Source organism: Vulpes vulpes, chromosome 1 (genome assembly GCF_048418805.1).
Source record: "Vulpes vulpes isolate BD-2025 chromosome 1, VulVul3, whole genome shotgun sequence".
NCBI lineage: Eukaryota > Metazoa > Chordata > Mammalia > Carnivora > Canidae > Vulpes > Vulpes vulpes.
Window position 1 is genome coordinate 95,199,290 of NC_132780.1, and position 18,983 is coordinate 95,218,272.

At 37.8% G+C, this 18,983-nt stretch overlaps 1 protein-coding gene across 22 annotated transcripts in view; it reads right to left on the reverse strand.

Annotated features, from left to right (window-relative positions):
* Positions 1-18,983, reverse strand: part of EYA4 (EYA transcriptional coactivator and phosphatase 4) — a 304,029-nt gene that overhangs the window by 92,855 nt on the left and 192,191 nt on the right. The window contains exon 1 of one of the 22 annotated variants that reach the window (XM_072720758.1): positions 17,878-17,981. The exons of 20 other annotated variants lie outside the window; for them this stretch is intronic. The gene's annotated coding sequence lies outside the window, so the exon portion shown is untranslated. Of the gene's footprint in view, positions 1-17,877; positions 17,982-18,983 lie in introns of those variants that run through there. One more of the 22 variants, XM_072720745.1, reaches the window with a different exon arrangement.

Here is an 18,983-nt window from a genome sequence, read left to right on the forward strand (position 1 = left end):
AAAATAAAATAATAGGTATATTTATGTGGTGGATTATGGGTTAATTTTATTTTTTTTCTTTTTACATTTTAAGCATGATGCTAGAAAACCATATTACCTTTAAAATAAAATTCATTTTAAAAATGATAAAAAGTGCACTGGTCAAGTACTCAAGTAATCCTAGTAATCAGGGAACTGCAGCTTTAAACAACAGTGAAATATTGTATCAAGCCCATCAGACTAACAAAATTACAAAATCAGAGAAGGTCAGATGTCAGCAAGAATATGGTAAAGCAAATAATTCTCATACTTCGGTGGGAATATAAATTGGTATAGCTAATTTGGAAAGAAATATTGTGATATCTAGCAAAACAGAAACTGTGTTTCTACTAATGACTGCAGGACCAGTTTTCAATTTTCCATAATTCTAAAAACTGGTGCCATTGAGAAGAATGAACACACATTTGATGTATTCTGTGTGAGTGCTGAGATTACAGATTTTCACAGTTCAGCTCGTCCCTCCTAGATTTCTCTCTTCAGTCTCTCTCCCCTTCCCCTTTCCCTGGTCTCCCACCTCTCTGACAGTCTCACTGCAAACCTTCCAGTCACTTCACCGTCACCCCCGAAATCCTTTACCTCTTAACAGCTCCTTTCTCTTCCCCACTCCCCCCGCACACACCCAAAAATGGCTGAGCAGGGATCAGAAGTGACATGTGAAGACACATCTCTCCTCTGAAATGGGGACAGTCCAACAGTGGCAAAGTGGGGAAGGAAGAGCCAGGGCATCCAGTAAACACAGCAAGGAAGGTAGGGAAGCCTTTATGGGGCCGGCCAAGGCAGAAACCTCAGTTCCACGGGCATTCTGTCTGGAGGCAATGAAACACCCAGAAAGCAGCAGAGCAAGAGGGACAGTAATGTAATTTTAAAACTTGTAGCTGTTATTTTTTATGGAGATGTTTTAGATATTTAATAGTGTCACAAAATGTTTTTATTGATGTATACATTCTGATACTTTAAAATTCTGTTATTAATGCTTGTATTACAGGATAATGCTGAAGTGTTTAGCTGTCATTTGCTGTGGTACACCAAACATCACGCGTCAAGTCCCCAAATTCCTCTTTTCTGTTTCAACTCCAGAAAAATTATCCCATAACATTATTTGCTTATAAGAGTAAATGATTAGAAACAACTTAAATGTCCACCTAAAAAAGGATGCATAGATTATTTGGATTATATAAATGCTACAGAACACTATCCAATGTTTATAATAAATGAGCTAGAGCTACATGCATTAATATGGATAGAGAATATAATTTTAGGGGGAAAATAGGCCACAAAACCACATATTGTTTTATATTCACATGGATTTCAAAAACTGCTCATGTTATATATTATTTCTAAATTTATAAATATGTAGTAAGATACAATGCATTCATGATAACAACAGCTTCTACATTCAGGACAGTATTTTCTCAAGGACAGAGAATACATATCTCAGAGGAATACATAAGGATCTTCAGCAGTGTCTGTGTTTACTTTTACCCCCCTCTTTTTGTGGGGGAGTGGGGGGAAGAGAGAGGAGCTGTTAAGAGGTAAAGGATTTCGGGAGTGAGGGTAAAGTGACTAGAGGGTTTGCAGTGAGACTGTCAGAGAGGTGGGGGATCAGGGAAAGGGGAAGGGGAGAGAGACTGCAGAGAGAAATCGAGGAGGGCAAGCTGAACTGTGAAAGTCTGTAATCTCAGCACTCACACAGAATATACACAACAAGTGATGTAAACTGATGTTAAATGTCATACAGATCAGGAGTGCATATAAATGTATACAAGTGGATAAAAATAGTTTTATTCCCTTTCACCCCAAACTGATCGGTACCAAAACGATTTCATATTTTCTACTAAAAAAAATGTCAAGACAAAAAAGAGCTTGGAGACATACCTTTAAAACTCCATTATAATGGAAATTGTGAACTGTTCAGTTATAATACAGGTAATTACAGCTGACTAGGTTTCTGAACTCACACCACATCTATGAATTTATGAACACTAGGAAAGTGTCCCAGTTAAACTGATAATGTACATGGTTCAGCTTCTGAAAATGAGAATGTTTTTACATCGAAAGCTGAGCTGCTCTTGTTCGAATTCAGCTTTAAGCAAAACAACAGATAAGCATGGATTCAATCCCTTACCATAATGTACCACCCAATTTCAGAAATCTCTGTATTTTGCAATTCGATTTCTCTGTTTCACATCAAAGTGAGGTAGAGCTTTGGGGACACCCAGAGAAATACTGCCTGAAGACAGAGACAGTAAATGAAGAACAACTAGGCCACTCTTGAGAACCCATGCTAAATAAAGCCTATTGTAGCCAAATTTTAGGCATGTGGAATAAATTCAAAACATTGTGGCTTGCCACAAACTCAGTATATTAAACCTCATCCCAAATGAGATGTTACTTGATTTATTTAGACTCCTTGGCATGTGTGGATTAATGTGCTGGCAGTCTGAGCAGTTCTTCTTCCTGGGTTCTTTCAAGAATTCTTGGATAGAAGAGCTAAGCTAATTTGAATGACATTTATATGGGAATATGACTCCAGGTGCAATTATAATCAGCATGTGGTAGGAACAGTGGTGGAGCTTTCTTCTGCTGAGCACATCTGCCCAGAGGGAAAAGCAGAAGCTCACTCTGACTTGCCTCTTAAAGGGCTGCACTCGATGGAGCCTTGTCTTCCCTGCAGAGGCGGTACAGCCTACAAATGAGCCAAATGGAGGGATGAAGAAGGGAAAGAAGGTTTTCTTTTTTTAAAGTGTCTCCATTGGGCAGCCCTGGTGGTGCAGCGGTTTAGCGCCGCCTGCAGCCGGGAGCGTGATCCTGGAGACCCAGGATTGGGCTCCCTGCATGGAGCCTGCTTCTCCCTCTGCCTGTGTCTCTGCCTCTCTCTGTCTCTCATGAATAAATAAATAAAACCTTAAAATAAATAAATAAATAAAAGTGTCTCCATCTCTTTTCTACAGGGAAACTTGACTTGGAGGGCAAGGTGCAATAAAAAGTAGTAGGTGAGAAGAAAAGTGAGCCAGAGAAAAGGCTGTACAGAGTAGCCTATTCCGTATGAAGTGTGCAAAGAAGTGTACTTCTTTAACTACTGCAGGGCTTGTTCATGCATCACACGGAGTATGGGAGTCAGAAAGCTGCTGGTCGGGCCCCACAGGCTCCTGCCACCACTAGCCTTAAGTCCTGCCCTTTGCACACAGCTCAAAACGCAGTCGGGCTGCAGGATGAGTATCCCAGCTTATAGTCACCTTGGCACAGCACAAACCTGGCACAGCTGATCTTTCTCATGCTTACAGAAGTACTGAAGTTCTCAATGTCATCAAAGTCATCCCTCCATCAAACACTTTTTTCAACCAAAAGATAAACTCAAGCACCTACTTTGGGGGGTCTCTATTTTAAAAGTCTCGGTGGCCTGGCAGGAAAATGGCATGTCTGGCAGGCTGGGACTCTAGTCCTGCTCCACTCTTTCCCAAAGGAGTGTCATTCCTTACTGTCTATTATACCTCAATTTCCTCATGTATGGAACCAGGAAAACAGTCCTTGTCATGCCTAACAAGGAAGGTGGAGTACAAACCATAGAGCATGTGTTTGGGAAGATGCTTTTAAAACTGTAAAATGTACAAAGCTGGAGGTGTCACAACTTCAGATTTCAAACTATACTACAAAGCTGTAGTCATCAAAACAGTATGGTACTGGCATAAAAACAAACACACAGATTAGTGGAACAGAATAGCAAGCCCAGAAACAGACCCATGATTAATTAATCTTCAACAAAAGAGGCAAGAATATATAGTGATAGTCTTTTCAATAAATGGTGTTGGGAAAACTGGATAGCTACATTCAAAAGCATGAAATTGGACAACTTTCTTATATAACACACAAAAATAAGCTCAAAATGAATCTAAGACCTAACTGTGAGACCTGACCATAGAGATCCTAAAAGAGAACACAGGCAGTAATTATTCTGACATTAGCATTAACCACATTCTTCTAGATAGGTCTCCTAAGGCCAGGGAAATTAAAGAAAAAAATAAACTATTAGGAGTATAAAAAAATAAAAAGCTTCCACACAGCAGAGGAAACAATCAACAAAACTAAAAGACAACCTACTGAATGGGAGAAGATATTCACAAATGATATATCCAATAAAGGGTTAGTATTCAAAATATCTATAGAACTTATTGAACTCAACACTCAATCAATAATCTAATTAAAAAATGGGAAGAAGACATGAACAGATAATTCTCCAAATAAGACAGATAGATGAGACACAAAAAGATGCCCAACATCACTCATCATCAGGGAGATGCAAATCAAAACTTCAATGAGGTATCTCCACACCTGTCAGTATGGCTGAAATCAAAAATACAAGAAACAACAAGTGTTGGAGAAGAAGTGGAGAAACAGGAGTCCTCGTGCACTCTTGGTAGGAGTGTAAACTGGTGCAGCCACATGGAAAACAGTGTGGGAGTTCCTAAGAAAATAAAAAATAGAACTACCATATAATCTAGAAATGGCACTACTATTTATCCAAAGAATACAAAAATACTAATTTCTCACACACACACACACACACACGCACACACACACACAGAGGAATGTTACTAAGCCATAAAAAAGAATGAAATTTTGCCATTTGCAACATGTAAGAGGGTAGAAAGTATAATGCTAAGTGATACAAGTCAGTCAGAGAAAGATGAATACCATATGATCTCACTTATATGTGGAATTTAAGAAACAAAACAAATGAACAAAGACTTTTAAAAAAGTGACAGAGAGACAAATCGAGAAACAGACTCAACTTCAGAGCACAAACTGATGGTTTCCAGAGAGGAGGGGAGGAGAGGGGGGGACTGGTGAGATAGGAGATGGGGATGAAGGAGGGCACTCATCATGACGAGCACTGGGTAATGTACAGAAGTGTTGAATCACTATCCTGCACACCTGAAACTAATACAACACTGTATGTTAACTACACTGGAATTAAAATAAAAAAAAACTTAATATTCTTAAAAACTAAGTTGTAAGCAAATGCAAGATATTATTTGTAATAATACAAAAATAATAATCAGAAAAGAGACCTCATATTTACAAAGCACCCCTTCCTTCCACAGTCTTTATCTAACACTGGGTTATCAACATGCCATCACTTCCGCTCATTATGGATGTTGAATAATTGTTCATGGGCTTACCTTAATGAAAATGAATGATGCATGAAGTTATAGCTTTCTTCCAAAAGAATGCCTCTTAAATTGTGAGAAATTCCTACACCCTAAGTTATGAGTGTTTTTTGTTTTGTTTTGTTTTCTTTTGTTTTAGTGATTCTCTAGAGACTAGAACCACAGATCTCATTAGAACTTTCTTCTGCAGAGTCACTTACCTAAATACATCCCCATGGCTCCTCCACTGTGGCAGGTCATCTTAGAAATGTGCTTCCCATGTGTACACTGACACTATTTCTCCCACATACACACTAAACAGGACCTCAAGCAGGAGTAATGAGTATGAGATGTTTCTGTGAAACTATCCATAATATCTTTCTTAGGGGCACCTGGGTGGCTCAGTCAGTTAAGCATCTGCCTTTAGCTCAGGTCAGGATCCCGGGGTTCTGGGATGCAGCCCCAAATCCAATCCCCTGCTCAGCGGAAAGCCTGTTTCACCCTCTCTGTCTGCCCATTCCTATTATGTGCTTTCTCTCTGTCATATAAATAAATAAAATCTTTTTAAAAAAATGTCTTTCTTTAGTGTCCACTGTATGCTGAGCCCATGCAAGGTACTCTACATATAAGATGAAGCTGGGTGTTTGTACTGCATAAAGAGATCACACCTACTCAGACCATCATGGCCAATATACTGTTAGACTGTCTCGCACTACTTTTTAAATGCATGGAAATCCTTTGGGTTTGGGTAGTATGATGTTTCAGTTTGTCTGATTCTTCTCTTCCCATGGAGAAGAGTGCACATAAAGGTAACAGTACTTGTAGTGTATCTGCATGATTATTTTCAGATAACACACAATTGCCTCATTCACTCACAAATCTATGTATCTGAAATCTACTTCATCTGAGGCACATTTAGGGGTTACTAAGTTTTGTAAGCTAGAATTTATTTCCTATTAAGAATTCACAGTTTAATTAGGAAGATTCACAGTTTAATTAGGAAGACACACCATAACAATCACACATGAGAAGATGATTGTAGGCAGTGTCTGTCTCGAAGTCCCAATGATGATGTACATACAGATATATCCTGAGGAGCCCTAAGACACAGGGCCACTGACATCTTGTGAAGGAAAGGGATATATCACAAGGGAGGAACTTTGATAAAACACAAATGATGGGAAAAGGGAGGATTATCTGTGTGCAAACTACGTATTTCATTTTGATGTAGGACCAACAACGTTTGGGTAAGCACATGCCCTATCACAGTATAGACCTGGATGACACGTTGGTTCATGAGTATATGGAAGTGGAAATCATGCTACTGGACATTTCTCCCAGATTCTACCCCTTCTTTGTTATTTGTGAGGGTGTGCAAAGTCCACACTTATTGAAACCACATTAGGAATTAAGAATTTGAGGAAGTACAAAGGAATATTAAAATACTATTGGATAATTCCACCCCCTATACCAAGAGGAAAAGGCCATCCCATATAACAAGTGGATATGATAAGACCATGGAACAGTGGCCCAGAGACAAGAGAGAGAAGGCAGAAAGTGATTCTATTAACATATTAGAAATTATTCTAATTACATCTAGAAATTATTGCTCTAGCTCAACTATGTTCTCTATTTTCATACAAAGAAAGTAGGATTCAATATTCTAACTTGAAAATGCCAAAACTTTAAACTTTAGAAAATCACAATTATTTGTAGATCTCTGATTGTATCTATTTGGTTAATCTATTTAAATTTGCCTTATTGTACCAACATTTCTCCAACTAATCTGAAGTAGAAAATATTCATTTTGAACAAAACCTTAAGTTCATGTGTCAAACCTCATACAATTTATCTTTGTACTGTCTTATTAATTATGTGTTTCAAATATCCTGAGAATAAGCATGGATAGTTTACATGTGTCTTTTCTACACACTGCATATATATGTATGTGTATGTTAGGGTTCTCTGTATCATCCTAATTCTATATACGTGCTGCCACAGCAAGTACAGTATGTTAAATGTCACAGACAAAAGTCCATAGTATAATGACAATAATAACTTCCATTAATTATGCACTCAACAAATATTCTTGAGCCATTCGTATATGCAGGATGCTGCTCTGCGCACTGAATAAAGATTTACAAGTCATCTAAGACTCCAGCATAAACATAGCACAGTCCAAAGACCAGCTACAGTGGTCATATCCATATTGTGAAGAACACAAGCTGCTATTCAGGCACCACCCTGGAGAGTCAGGCTTTTGTGCACAAACTCCAAGAATGCAGTCAACCACCATATGAACTTCACAGATTTTTGCTACGTAGTACACAGGTTCTGAACATAAACTGTTTTCTCTGCAATCACTAAAGGAGGAAAAGCTCAAATAGGAAGACTACAGGACACCAGTAAAACTAATGCTACCATTAGTAGCATCCTCAAGGAACATGGAGTTAGCTGTCAAACACAGGCAAAAATGGTAAAGGCAAAACAAATCTGGAAAACCAGAGAAGAGGAGCTGAGGCATATGTTTTCTGAGCAGGAATACTATGCACTGCATGATAAAGGAATATAATGACATACATGTTTAAGAATCAGCCATGACAGGAAAAAAAAAAAACAGAAATACTCTCTATATGTTCTGGACCATTAAAAAGGTTCCTGTAGATAAAGATTTTAATTCAAGAAATATGTCTTCAAATCCCAGCTCAGCAGATCACACTAATTTGTGATTTTAGGCAAACCTTTAACTTCTCAGAACCTTAATTTTATCTATATAGTTGGGACAGTAACTTACTGTGTTATAATAAAGATTAAAGGAATAAATAATTTTTTGGCTAATACTAGTAACATGCCTGGTTATGAATGTCTAGTATAGAATGTATCTGTGATATGTATGAAGGCCTTGTGTGTGTGCTTTACACACACACACACACACACACCCTTACTCATCCAACATTCTACAACCTATGTGTTCTATCCCCTGCAAATCCTATTAATTAGCCAACTCATCATAAGCCCTGTGAGTTAATCCTTACAACAGACTTCATATTCACCTTTTTAAAACTTTTTGTTCCTACTTACCACAGCCTAGTCCAGGCCCCCTGTTTTAGGTCTGAAATCACCATAGTACTAGCCAGACCTTCTTGCTTAAACATTTATTCCTATTTTACCAACAGACCCACCTTCCTAAAATGATTTTCCTTCCCCTGTGTAGGTACCACACAGGTTACAGAGTGAAGTAGAAAAAGAATAGAGTGTGAGCCAAGAAATTAAGGTCTAGTTAGCCTTGGCTCTGTTTTAAGCTTAACCCAAATATGGGGCAAATCATCCGGCCTTCAGCTTCCCTCTCTAAACATGAGTAAATTTGATCTAAATGATTTCTGGGTCTCCAACTTAATATTCTTAATTTTAAATTTAATATTCAAATGACATATCAAAAATATCACTGCAAAAATCAACAGTTAAGACAACTGTTCCAAAGTACATAATGATCAGGAGAGAAACAACAGCAACAAACTGTTTATCATTAACACACTGCTTTACCCTGCTCCATATGAGCAGCATGTATTAAGCAAGCACCTAAACTCACCTGTGTGGCATAACACCAGAGGGAAGTGGGCCTCAGCATCTCTACTCATTTCTGTGAATTTAGGTTGGATGCTACATGGATATGGTGCTTTTCCCTACCTTCCCATTCATGTGTGAGCCAGAGCATTTAGGGAGCAGAGAGACATAAAGAGAAAATACAATTTTACCTTAAGGAATGTGGTTCAAATGCTTTTTTGCCAAGAAGCTGGAGTAGTCAGACTTGGGGCCTTTACTCCCAATGCAAAAGTCTAATTGTTCTTAATGCAAAAATATAGGTGTAGAAACGTCCACACATGTGTCGCTTTGCTTACCTATGATATTAATATAATATACAATACTCATAAAGCTTTATCTGGTCTTGATTTTGTTGAAATTTTATCTGAACCCCAGTTTATTGATGTCTAAATCTCTCACTCACATTTTCCTTATAATCTACCTCAAATAGGTAAAACACATGATGTGACTTCTGCTTTTAGTGAAGGCAGACTATCAGGGAGCTCATTTACCATCTCACCTAAAACAACTTAAAAATAAACAAGATCTATGAAAGCAACGGTCCTTAAAACACTGAACATCAGGCAATGTAGAACAGTGATCTGAGAGAGATGGAAGACAGATCAGGTGGGGCCTCCAGCTTCGTTTCTAGAGAAAATTTCCAAGCCATGGTGGAGAGAAACATAAGGTAGATCCCAGTGAATTGAGAAGATACTGTCTGGCACAAAGGGGACGGGCCTCCTTTTTGCTGGAGCTATGTCAATGTTACTTCTCCTGTTAAATGATTTTAATATCATCCACAGAGTGGAAGACTAAGCATTTCTGTCCTTAAGAAGCTCAGAGTCTAATAGGCATATAGAAAAATAAATTTTAAAAAATTACAATATAGTTTTCTAAGTTGTCTACAATAAGAGCAAGCACATAATCATTTGAGAAAATATGGGAAGGATTTCCAGCAGCCCTGGAGGAAACAGATCAGAGAAAGGTTCTTTGTAGAGAAAACCATAAACTATGTTCTAAAATCTAAATAAAAGCTCAACAAAGGAAGGGAGGGTAATCCAGGAAGAGTGGGAACACATGTAACAGCCCAAATACGGGAATGAGCATACAGAGCATAGACATACAAGGGGCCAGGAAGGGAGAAGGTGGTGCAGAGGTCAGCAGGCTTTAGATCCTGAAGGGCCCTATATGCCTGGCTAAGAAAAGTGGATTAGTTCTACAGGCAGTGGGGAGCCATCTATGGTTTAAATAGGAAATTACTTAATTTTATTTGTATTTTGTATAAATCATTCTTGCTAACATGTAAAAAGTGGACTGGAGGAGAAAACCAGATGCGTGGAAATGATTAGGAGACTCTGATATTTAGGTGACAGATAATAGGTATGAGTTCAAAACTCAATAGATTCTAAAAATTCTGGGGAGGTGAATTTTTCAAATAAATTATGATTGATTAAATATGAGAGGAGAGCATGAGGAAAGCATCAAGGTTGGACATCCAGATTTCTGTGACAGAAAAAGGCACTATGATTCACTGAGATAGAAAGCAAAGAAAGGGGAGAAATTTTGGAGATGTGCACGAGTTCAATTTTGGACAGGGAGGATTAAGGTGTCCAAAGGACAGGCAAGTAGAGATATCGAGCATCAATACTAAGTCTGAGGGAGAGGCTTGTGCTGGAAATAGCCTTGAGGCTCACCTGCACATATGGAGTGTTCAAGCTCTGCATATAGATTAGGTCACCCAGTACAATGGTAGGCAGTGAGAGGACAAACATAAGATCCTGGAAAGGACTGTTACTTAAGTGATAGGCATAAAAGGGGAAAACGAAAGAGACAAAAGAAAAGAAAGAATGGAAGGATGGCAAGAAAGCCAAAGGGCATGGTCTCAGGATAGTTAAAAAATGAGCTGGATTAGCACAAGAAGTTACCAATAACCTCTGAAATGGTGGGGATCCTGAACATTGTATATGGAAAGAACTGGCCTTTGACAGGATGGTGGCACTTTGTGTCCAAGTAACAAGGGTAAGAGACAAAAAAAGATGTACACGGATATAGATAAGAGGAAGTAAAGGAAATATTTGGCCTACAGTTTTAATTTAATTTTTAATTTATCTATGAGGTGGGAGGCAAACTTCAAATGTGGGAATATGAAGCAAAGATGAAATGGAGTAAACTTAAGGAGACTGAGGCAAGTTTCAAATAAATACTACCAGAAATGAGAAAGAGAGTTATTTGTGAAACTAAGAATATTCCTAGGCAGGATGGAGGGCCTCGCTGAAAACGAAGAATGAATTGGTGAAGTTTTCTGGCATACTTCTAGTTGCTCCAGTATTTGGGGATTCCTTTTTTCATAAGAAAAAAGGAGTTTAATTGTGCTCATGGCCACCCAGCCACAATCCTGCATTTCACAACCTTCTTACATGTAGACCTGTACACAGAATGCATTCTCTCTAATAAGAGTGAGTTTAAGAAACGTGTGTATTTCCAGTTGGGTTTGTCCTCCTTATTCGTAACCCTTCAAGCTGTGGAAAGATGGTGAGAAATAGAGCGACTGCTGTACAGCCCCTAGTGCCAGCCAAGTGCAGAGGAAAGCAGAACCAGCACCAGCCCTGGGTCACCACTGACCTCTGCAGGGTTATGTGAAAGGAAAACATCTATCTTTTTTAATTTGGGCACTTTTAGATTTCTTGGTTAGTCTGCAGTCTAGCTAATAATTAAACTAAGTCTGAAAACACTCAGAAGCCTTGAGTGCATGAGCAGAGAGAGTAGTAGGCAGTCTTGATTTTTGCTAACAGGTGTGATAAAGAGAAAAAGGGATAGAAAATTAAGACTAAAAATGTTTTTTAATAAAATTAAATAAAAAATATAAATAAATTAAAAAAAAAGAAAATTAAGACTACAGGCAAGCTATTAGTTGAAAAGGTGAGCCATGGGCCCTACACCAGAGCCAGATAGGTAGTGAAGATCATTCAGAGATGACAGGTTGGGTCAAAAGACAACGTGCCTTAATGAAGTCTCACAAAACATTAGGGTCACTTAACAGAATGGATGCAGACTGACAGAATCAATGGAGACTACAATGTACAACCACACATGACTTTTCATAAAGAAGTTAAGCCAAAGAAGCCAGACACAAAAAAAATATAATTCCACTAACACATAGTAAAACCAGATAACATTAAACTATGACATTACAAGTAAAAAAAAATGGATTATGGCTGCAGAGGGATCACAGTGGGTCTGCTGGAAGATGGTTACATTGCTTGTCTTCCCTGGATGCTGATTACGTGGTATATACATTTATAATATGGACACGCTTCTGTGTGTATATTGTACCTCAAAAACTAAATTTTAAAATTGCCCAACTGAAAAAGTACCATTTTTACTTATCAAAAGAGCAAAAGTTATAGTTTTTAAGAAAACACAGTACTTCCTGTGCTGTGCTGGCAAGCACGAGACAAGAGCTCCTATGCGCTAGTGGTTTGACTTTAAAATAGCATACGCTTGATAGAAAACTATCTGGCAAAATGTTTCAAGAGCTTTAAAATATGCATGACCTTTGACCTAGAATTCCATTTCTAGAAGTTTATTTTAAGAAAATCAGAAATATGGGAAGACTTATGCATAAATATATTCAATGAATTATTTATAAGAGGGGAAACACTGAAAGGAACAGAAGTGTCCCAAAATGGGGAAAATGATTACACAAACTGTCATATCCTGTGATGTGATAATTATGCAAGTAACTTTCAATCATATAGTAAAATGTTCATAATATAAAGTTTTTTAAAAAGAAAGAATAAAGTGAATATACAGTATTACAAATACCCATCAAAATACATACTGATCTGTAGTTCTCTGATAGAATTTTTGTTTTATTTTCATGGATTCTATATTTCCTAGATTTTCTTTTAAAAATAAGCAATATTTTGACTATAGATAAAAAGTCATGTCTGTGTTGCATTTTTATTTGCTCCTCTCATAAAGTTTCATATTTTTATAACAACACAAGTAACAACTGTGTTCTGCTCCAAAAGAATTGTCTTAACTGTTCGACTCTGAGCTGCCTGAGAGCACGGTAGTTTTTTACTCACCTTTATTTTCCCCATGGCACGTTGCAGCGAACAGTCTCTGTTCTCCAAATACAATGAATCAACCATCAAGTTCTCATCTGTTATCTTTTATTTCTATAATTGTACTATACAATTAGATAAATAGCATGTAGCACTGAACTTTTTGCTTCTGGTATTCAAAAGTAAAAATACTCTGCACAGTTTATGGTTCAGTCACATATCACATTCTATCTTGTGATTAGGCTCCAGAGGGCAGAAGACCCAGGCGTGTTGGGGGCAGGGCAGGGAGGGGCAGAAGGCAGGCTGAGGGCTTCAACCCCAGCTCTTAGGCTCCAACTAGAGCACCGCTACTTTGATCTTCTAACTCCCCTTCCCTTCCCCCAAGACTCAAGGTTGCAGGAGGTAAAATCCAACAATGCCAAGGGTGAATCAACACCTGGGGGTAATCATTTAACTGGCCCACTGGGGAACCTGAGCCCTGTTTGAAGTGGGCTGCAGGGAGCCTACAGGACGGGAGGAAAGCCAGGTCAACAGGAGGGACTTCAGGCTGCTTAAGAGAGTAGGGAGCCTTCAAGGGGAAAAGGAAGGCTCATGATTGATAGAGGAATTACGGACTTAGTTCGACAAAAAAATACAGAGGATTTTTTTTTTTTTAATCTAGAAGGAGTTCTTTCACAGTCAAACTGTAATTTCTACCTTTGGGAGAAATTGCTAATTTTTATGGTAGGTGGTCAGTTTTTGAAAATTTGTGACCCAAATATTAATTACTCAATTGCCTTAATTAAGCTGGATTTACACATCAATTTAAATAATACTTTCTCAAAATGTGTATTCACTAGCTGAGTCTTCACACATTGATGTTCACTCTGAAGTTTAAATCAAACTTGGAGAAAAAGCAGCATGTAATTTATATTTAAGAAAACACCAATAACACAATCTTATCTTTTAGAAGTATCTTTTGCATGAGCATTTTACTCATATCACATTCAACAGGAGGCTTTCTAGGATGTTAATTTTTCTGTTCACTTAGACAAGTTCTGGTACATACCACTATCATCTCACTAAACTAATGAAATATATTTAATAAACAGACATTGATAGCATAAAGGACACTAAAGTCATGGTCTGGTATTACAAATGTCAGTGAATCTGCTATGTTCAACTTTCAGTAGATATGTATTGGTTCAAGTGTTTCAAAAGCTTAATAATAGCCCTCTATCATTAAGATGACCCTGGAAAAAATAATATAAATTTTAACACTTTAATTTTGGTTGGGAGCAGTAGATGTTTCCAAATTATATTGCCAATCCAACCTCAAATGTCTTCTTTGCCCATCAGGACCCATGCCTTTTCCATATAACATGGCAGCTACAGACCCAGGACTTATGTAAGGACCACAGACAAACTCACCAACTTCGTTTTCACTCATAATAAAATCCAGATTGGAAGAGGGGTTTTGTAAGATCAAAGTCTAGTTAGTGGAAGGTGAACTCTTTTTTCACTACTTAAAAAGGAACTGAAGCTACTCTCCAGTAGAAACGACCACACATCTCCCTGAGCCCCATCAAAAATAAAAAATAGCATTAAACCACTTGACAGTTAAAGCTGAATTTAATCCATACAACCAAGAACATACTCCAGCCTTAAGAATACCAGGGGTAGACAGCTCACGTCATGACTAACATTCCCTGAATGCCAGGTATATACCAGGCACTATCCCTAGCACCTTTGGAAAATAAACTCTTTTAATCTTCACAGAATCATATGAAGTAGACTCTGCTGTGATCCCCTCATGCTTGGATGGGGAAACTGAGCCACTAAGAAGTAAAGTAAGTTATCTAAGGCCTCACAGCTAGCAAGTGATAAATCCAGGTTTCACATTAAGTCAATCTGGCTCCAGAATTTATATTTTCTACCATTAAACTTGAAACTTGATTGTTCTTCTAAGGACAACTTTTCAAAAATTTTTCTTCTTCCGAGATTCACTCAATCTAGATTCTAGAAATCAAAGATTTTTTTTTTTTTTACATCTCTACACAAATCATTCAGGAAGACAAGACTATACAGACAGTCCATCTGTAATATAACCACATAAAAGACTTCCTGGCAAATTTGAGCCCATTAACAAAAGTGCACATGGGATCTGCCAAGGAGCCAGATGCTGTCCTCCCTTGGAGGAGAAACATCTTGCTTAGTTTGTCACCCAGACCTTGAGGTGGGCATTCACCAAGAAAAGACAGAAGAGAGGTGGTCTGCTCACCAAAGGGTCCAAACACATGACATGCTTATTAAGAACCACTGAATCTTTAGTATGTAACAAATACTCCTTAGCAAAGTCCAAACAGCAGCACCAACACTAGAAGAAACCCTCTAAAGGTATGCACTATAGTTCTGGGACTGTTTGCATTATTTTTTTTGTCTGCATTATTAAATTAGTTAAAGCTTGTCCTAATCCCCTTTCCAGGTTAGCTCTTAATATAGGTCAGTTTTTCTTCCCCCTCTTTCAAATACTCCAAGAATCCTAGAGAAAATCAGGCAACCAAAACAAGAGCTTTTAATTTTCTGGCACTCTACCATTTGGAAAATAGATTTGAATTGCATGATAGATAGTGGTCTAGGAATTTAAGAAATATGAGTTTGGTTTCAATAAAAAATACCTTTACAAGGAAGCTGAAAAATGGAAAACAGCAGCAGTGTTTTTTCTTTTTCTCCAGAAAATCAGTAACAAACATAGAAGACCTAAATTGAATTTGAATCTACATAGAGTTCACTATTTGATTTACAAATTCCTACTAGGCTCAACTTAATTGAATTCAGGAGACTAAAATCACTGGAGCTGAGAAGATTTATTATTGAATTTTATCCATGGCATAAGGGGTCTTGGGATTACTCAAGAGTCAGGGGAGCTGGCACCCTGTGAACTGCTTCTGTTAAGCTCCCTGTAATGTGATGCCACTGGGGGGAAAATCAGGCTTACAGAGCAGGAAGGGAGTGAGAAGAACAAAAGTCCTGGTGATGTGGGAGGGTCTGAGCTTCAGGAATCTGTCTTTTCCTACCTCCATGAGGTAGTCCAATCTAGTCCAATCTTCTCCTAGTCTAAGAAACACTGACAAATAACCAACAAGACCAGATAACCCAGCATGATCTAAATAAAGCTCCTGAGATGAATACCTTTCCTGCAATTAAAAAATGCCTAGATGTTATTTAACAGTGTAGGTTGATAAAACCATGTGATAACCTGTGGTTGCTAACACGGAATAATTACATGAACAATTAGCAGTTAAGAGTTGTAATTAATCAGGGATGCCTGGGTGGCTCAGCGGTTGAGCGTCTGCCTTTGGCTCAGTGTCTGATCCCAGAATCCAAGATCGAGTCCTGAGTCCCGAGTCCTGCATCAGGCTCCCTGTGGGAAGCCCACTTCTCCCTCTGCCTGTGTCTCTGACTCTCTCTCTCTCTTTCTCTCTCTGTTTCTTGTGAATAAATAAATAAAAATCTTTAAAATAAAAAAGTTTTAATTAACCCTTTCTCTAACAAAAGAAAGTGACAGCAAAGTTTTTTTTTCCCTTTCTTTCTAAATTTGAGGCTATAGTATTTTATAGGTAGATAGGTAGATAGATATAAATATTATACCAACATAAGACTGTATGCAAAAATCTACTAATGAGAAATACAGATCATACGAGTTAAAAGTCAAATAAGTGATTTACCTTCAAACTTCTGGAAAAATCAATGCCCTAGATATGTTATTCCTCTAGTCAGCTTTTCTCCGTCATTATAAAGAAGCTTATTAAAAATTTTCTGCATTTCTTCCTAACTTATACTGTTCTGATAATTATAATAGAAGTGAAATAAACAAATTTCACATATTTTATTTTAATTTTGACCAGAAACTCTCTATAATTAAAAAATCATAGTTGTGTACACCTAGAAATTATATACTTTGTTAAAACATAACTGGTTTAGCTTCCAATTTGAAGATGCATGTAGGCTATGCAATCTGATGTGTACTGGTGATGCAATCTAACCAATACACATGGGCATTTAGCTGAGGACAACAGAGGGTGTTGAACACCAAGGCACTGAACATCCTGACATCTTAGGACATTTTTAATGAAGAGAATTCACCAAATATACAGTGTTTCAAAGGCTTTCCAAAGCTGACCCAAAGGTTCCTTCCCAATCTTATCTTCCTTGCTTTCACAGATACTAGAGTACAAGTTATGGAGAGGCATGCTTGTATGCATGCCACTGCACAGGAGGCTCTGTTTGCATGGAACATTTCTCAGGTATTCCCAAGCCTAGAAGTCGTGCCTTCCAGGAAGCCCTGACTTTGCTCACTCTCCTTCTCTGACCAACTAGTAGTCAGTCTTTATGATACTCTTTTTTGTGTCACTGCTCATGTATATGTCATATATCTATTATTTTGTAAATCTCTTTAGGGCAAAAACTACATCTAATAATTTTTTATTCCTTACAATATGTAGGACAGAGCCTGACACATACTAAATGCTGAATAACACCTGTTAAATTAATGAATGGAAATATTAATGAAATATTAATAAATACTTAACATAGACAGCAACATTAGGTTTCCCTTTAGGCTTTCCTCTAGATCTAAATTGCTTGATACAGTAAACACTAGCTACATGCAGCTGTTTAAATATAAATTAATGGAAATTACAAATTCACTTACTCAGTTGCACTAGCCACATTTCAAGTATTTGATAGCCATATGTAGCTAGTAGCTGTTATACCAGACAGCACTGGTCACAGAATATTTCCATCACATATAGTTATAGCACTACTCTACAGAGCAAAGTGATTCTATTAAAAACAAAGTTGAATTGTTCAATCCTAATATCACAGCCCTCCAATGCCTTTCCAGTTCATTCAGAACAAAAGGCAAGACCCCTATCATGACCTTAAGTGAGGTGCCTTCCTCCTCCATCCCAGCCCACATCATATCACCTATCCCTACCATTCTCACTGCTCTCCAGCCAGACACAATGTTCCTAAAACACAACAACATGCTCTCTCACCTGTAGACATCTGCACATGCAGTTCTAGCTGCCTGCAGCTCTTCTCCCAGATATCTGTATGGCAGACCTCCTCATTTCCTCTGTCTAATGCTCCAAGGCCTTCCCTGCCATACAATACAAAATTATCACTCTCTGTCCCCATACATTCCCTTTCTTCTTTTCCTGCTTTTTGCCACAGTACTTAACCACCACATAATAAACACTATATTATATATTAATCTTGTTTATTGTTTGCCTCCCTCTACTAGAATGTAAACCCCAAAAGGGAAACTTACACTTATTTTATACCCTGCTGCTGTAATTCCATCTAAAATAGTGCCGGGCACATTCTTTGCATTCAATCAATATGTGTTGAATTAATGAATGAAGAGTATTTACCATCTATGGATAGGTAGAATATAAAAAATATTGAGCATGATTTTTATGATTCTTAAGCAAATTAGTCACCTAACTGTGACAAATGCAAGAATAAATAAGTTACTAGAGAGCCATAAGTTTTTTCAGATCAATGGTGCTTTTTGCCACCAAGATAACCATTATATTCAGTTATAACCATTTAGATTGTCCGAAGTAATTTTTATTCCAGGAGAGATTGCCAAGATGATGGTGATCCATTCACTCATTCACATATTTACTAGATATTTCATGACACTCACACTTCCATATGCCAGCAGATGGCTAAGAATCCATTGGAACAGAGATAGAAAATATAGCCCTTACCAACCAAAGTCCAGCTAGGGTGGCAGGGGGTCAGACAATATTTTAACACAGCATGATAAGGCCATGGCAGTGGTGAGCCTAGGGAACAAAGAGATGGGTAGGAAAGGCACCTCGAATTTATGATACTAAGAAATGATGTTTTGGAACTGGGTTCCACAAGGCAAGAGTTATCCACAAGAAGGACCAAGGAAGTATGTTCAAACAGAAATAATAGTATAACTAAAGGCAACTAAAAATGAGTGAGCAGGTACTGTCAGAGGAGAGCTTTAAAATAGAAGGTAATAGTAGATGTTGAATCAAGTGAACAAGGAATCAAGGTTTCCCATTTCTTCCTCCTCACATGAAGAGCCAAGGGGACTAGAAGCTGGATATAAGCAAACCACTTC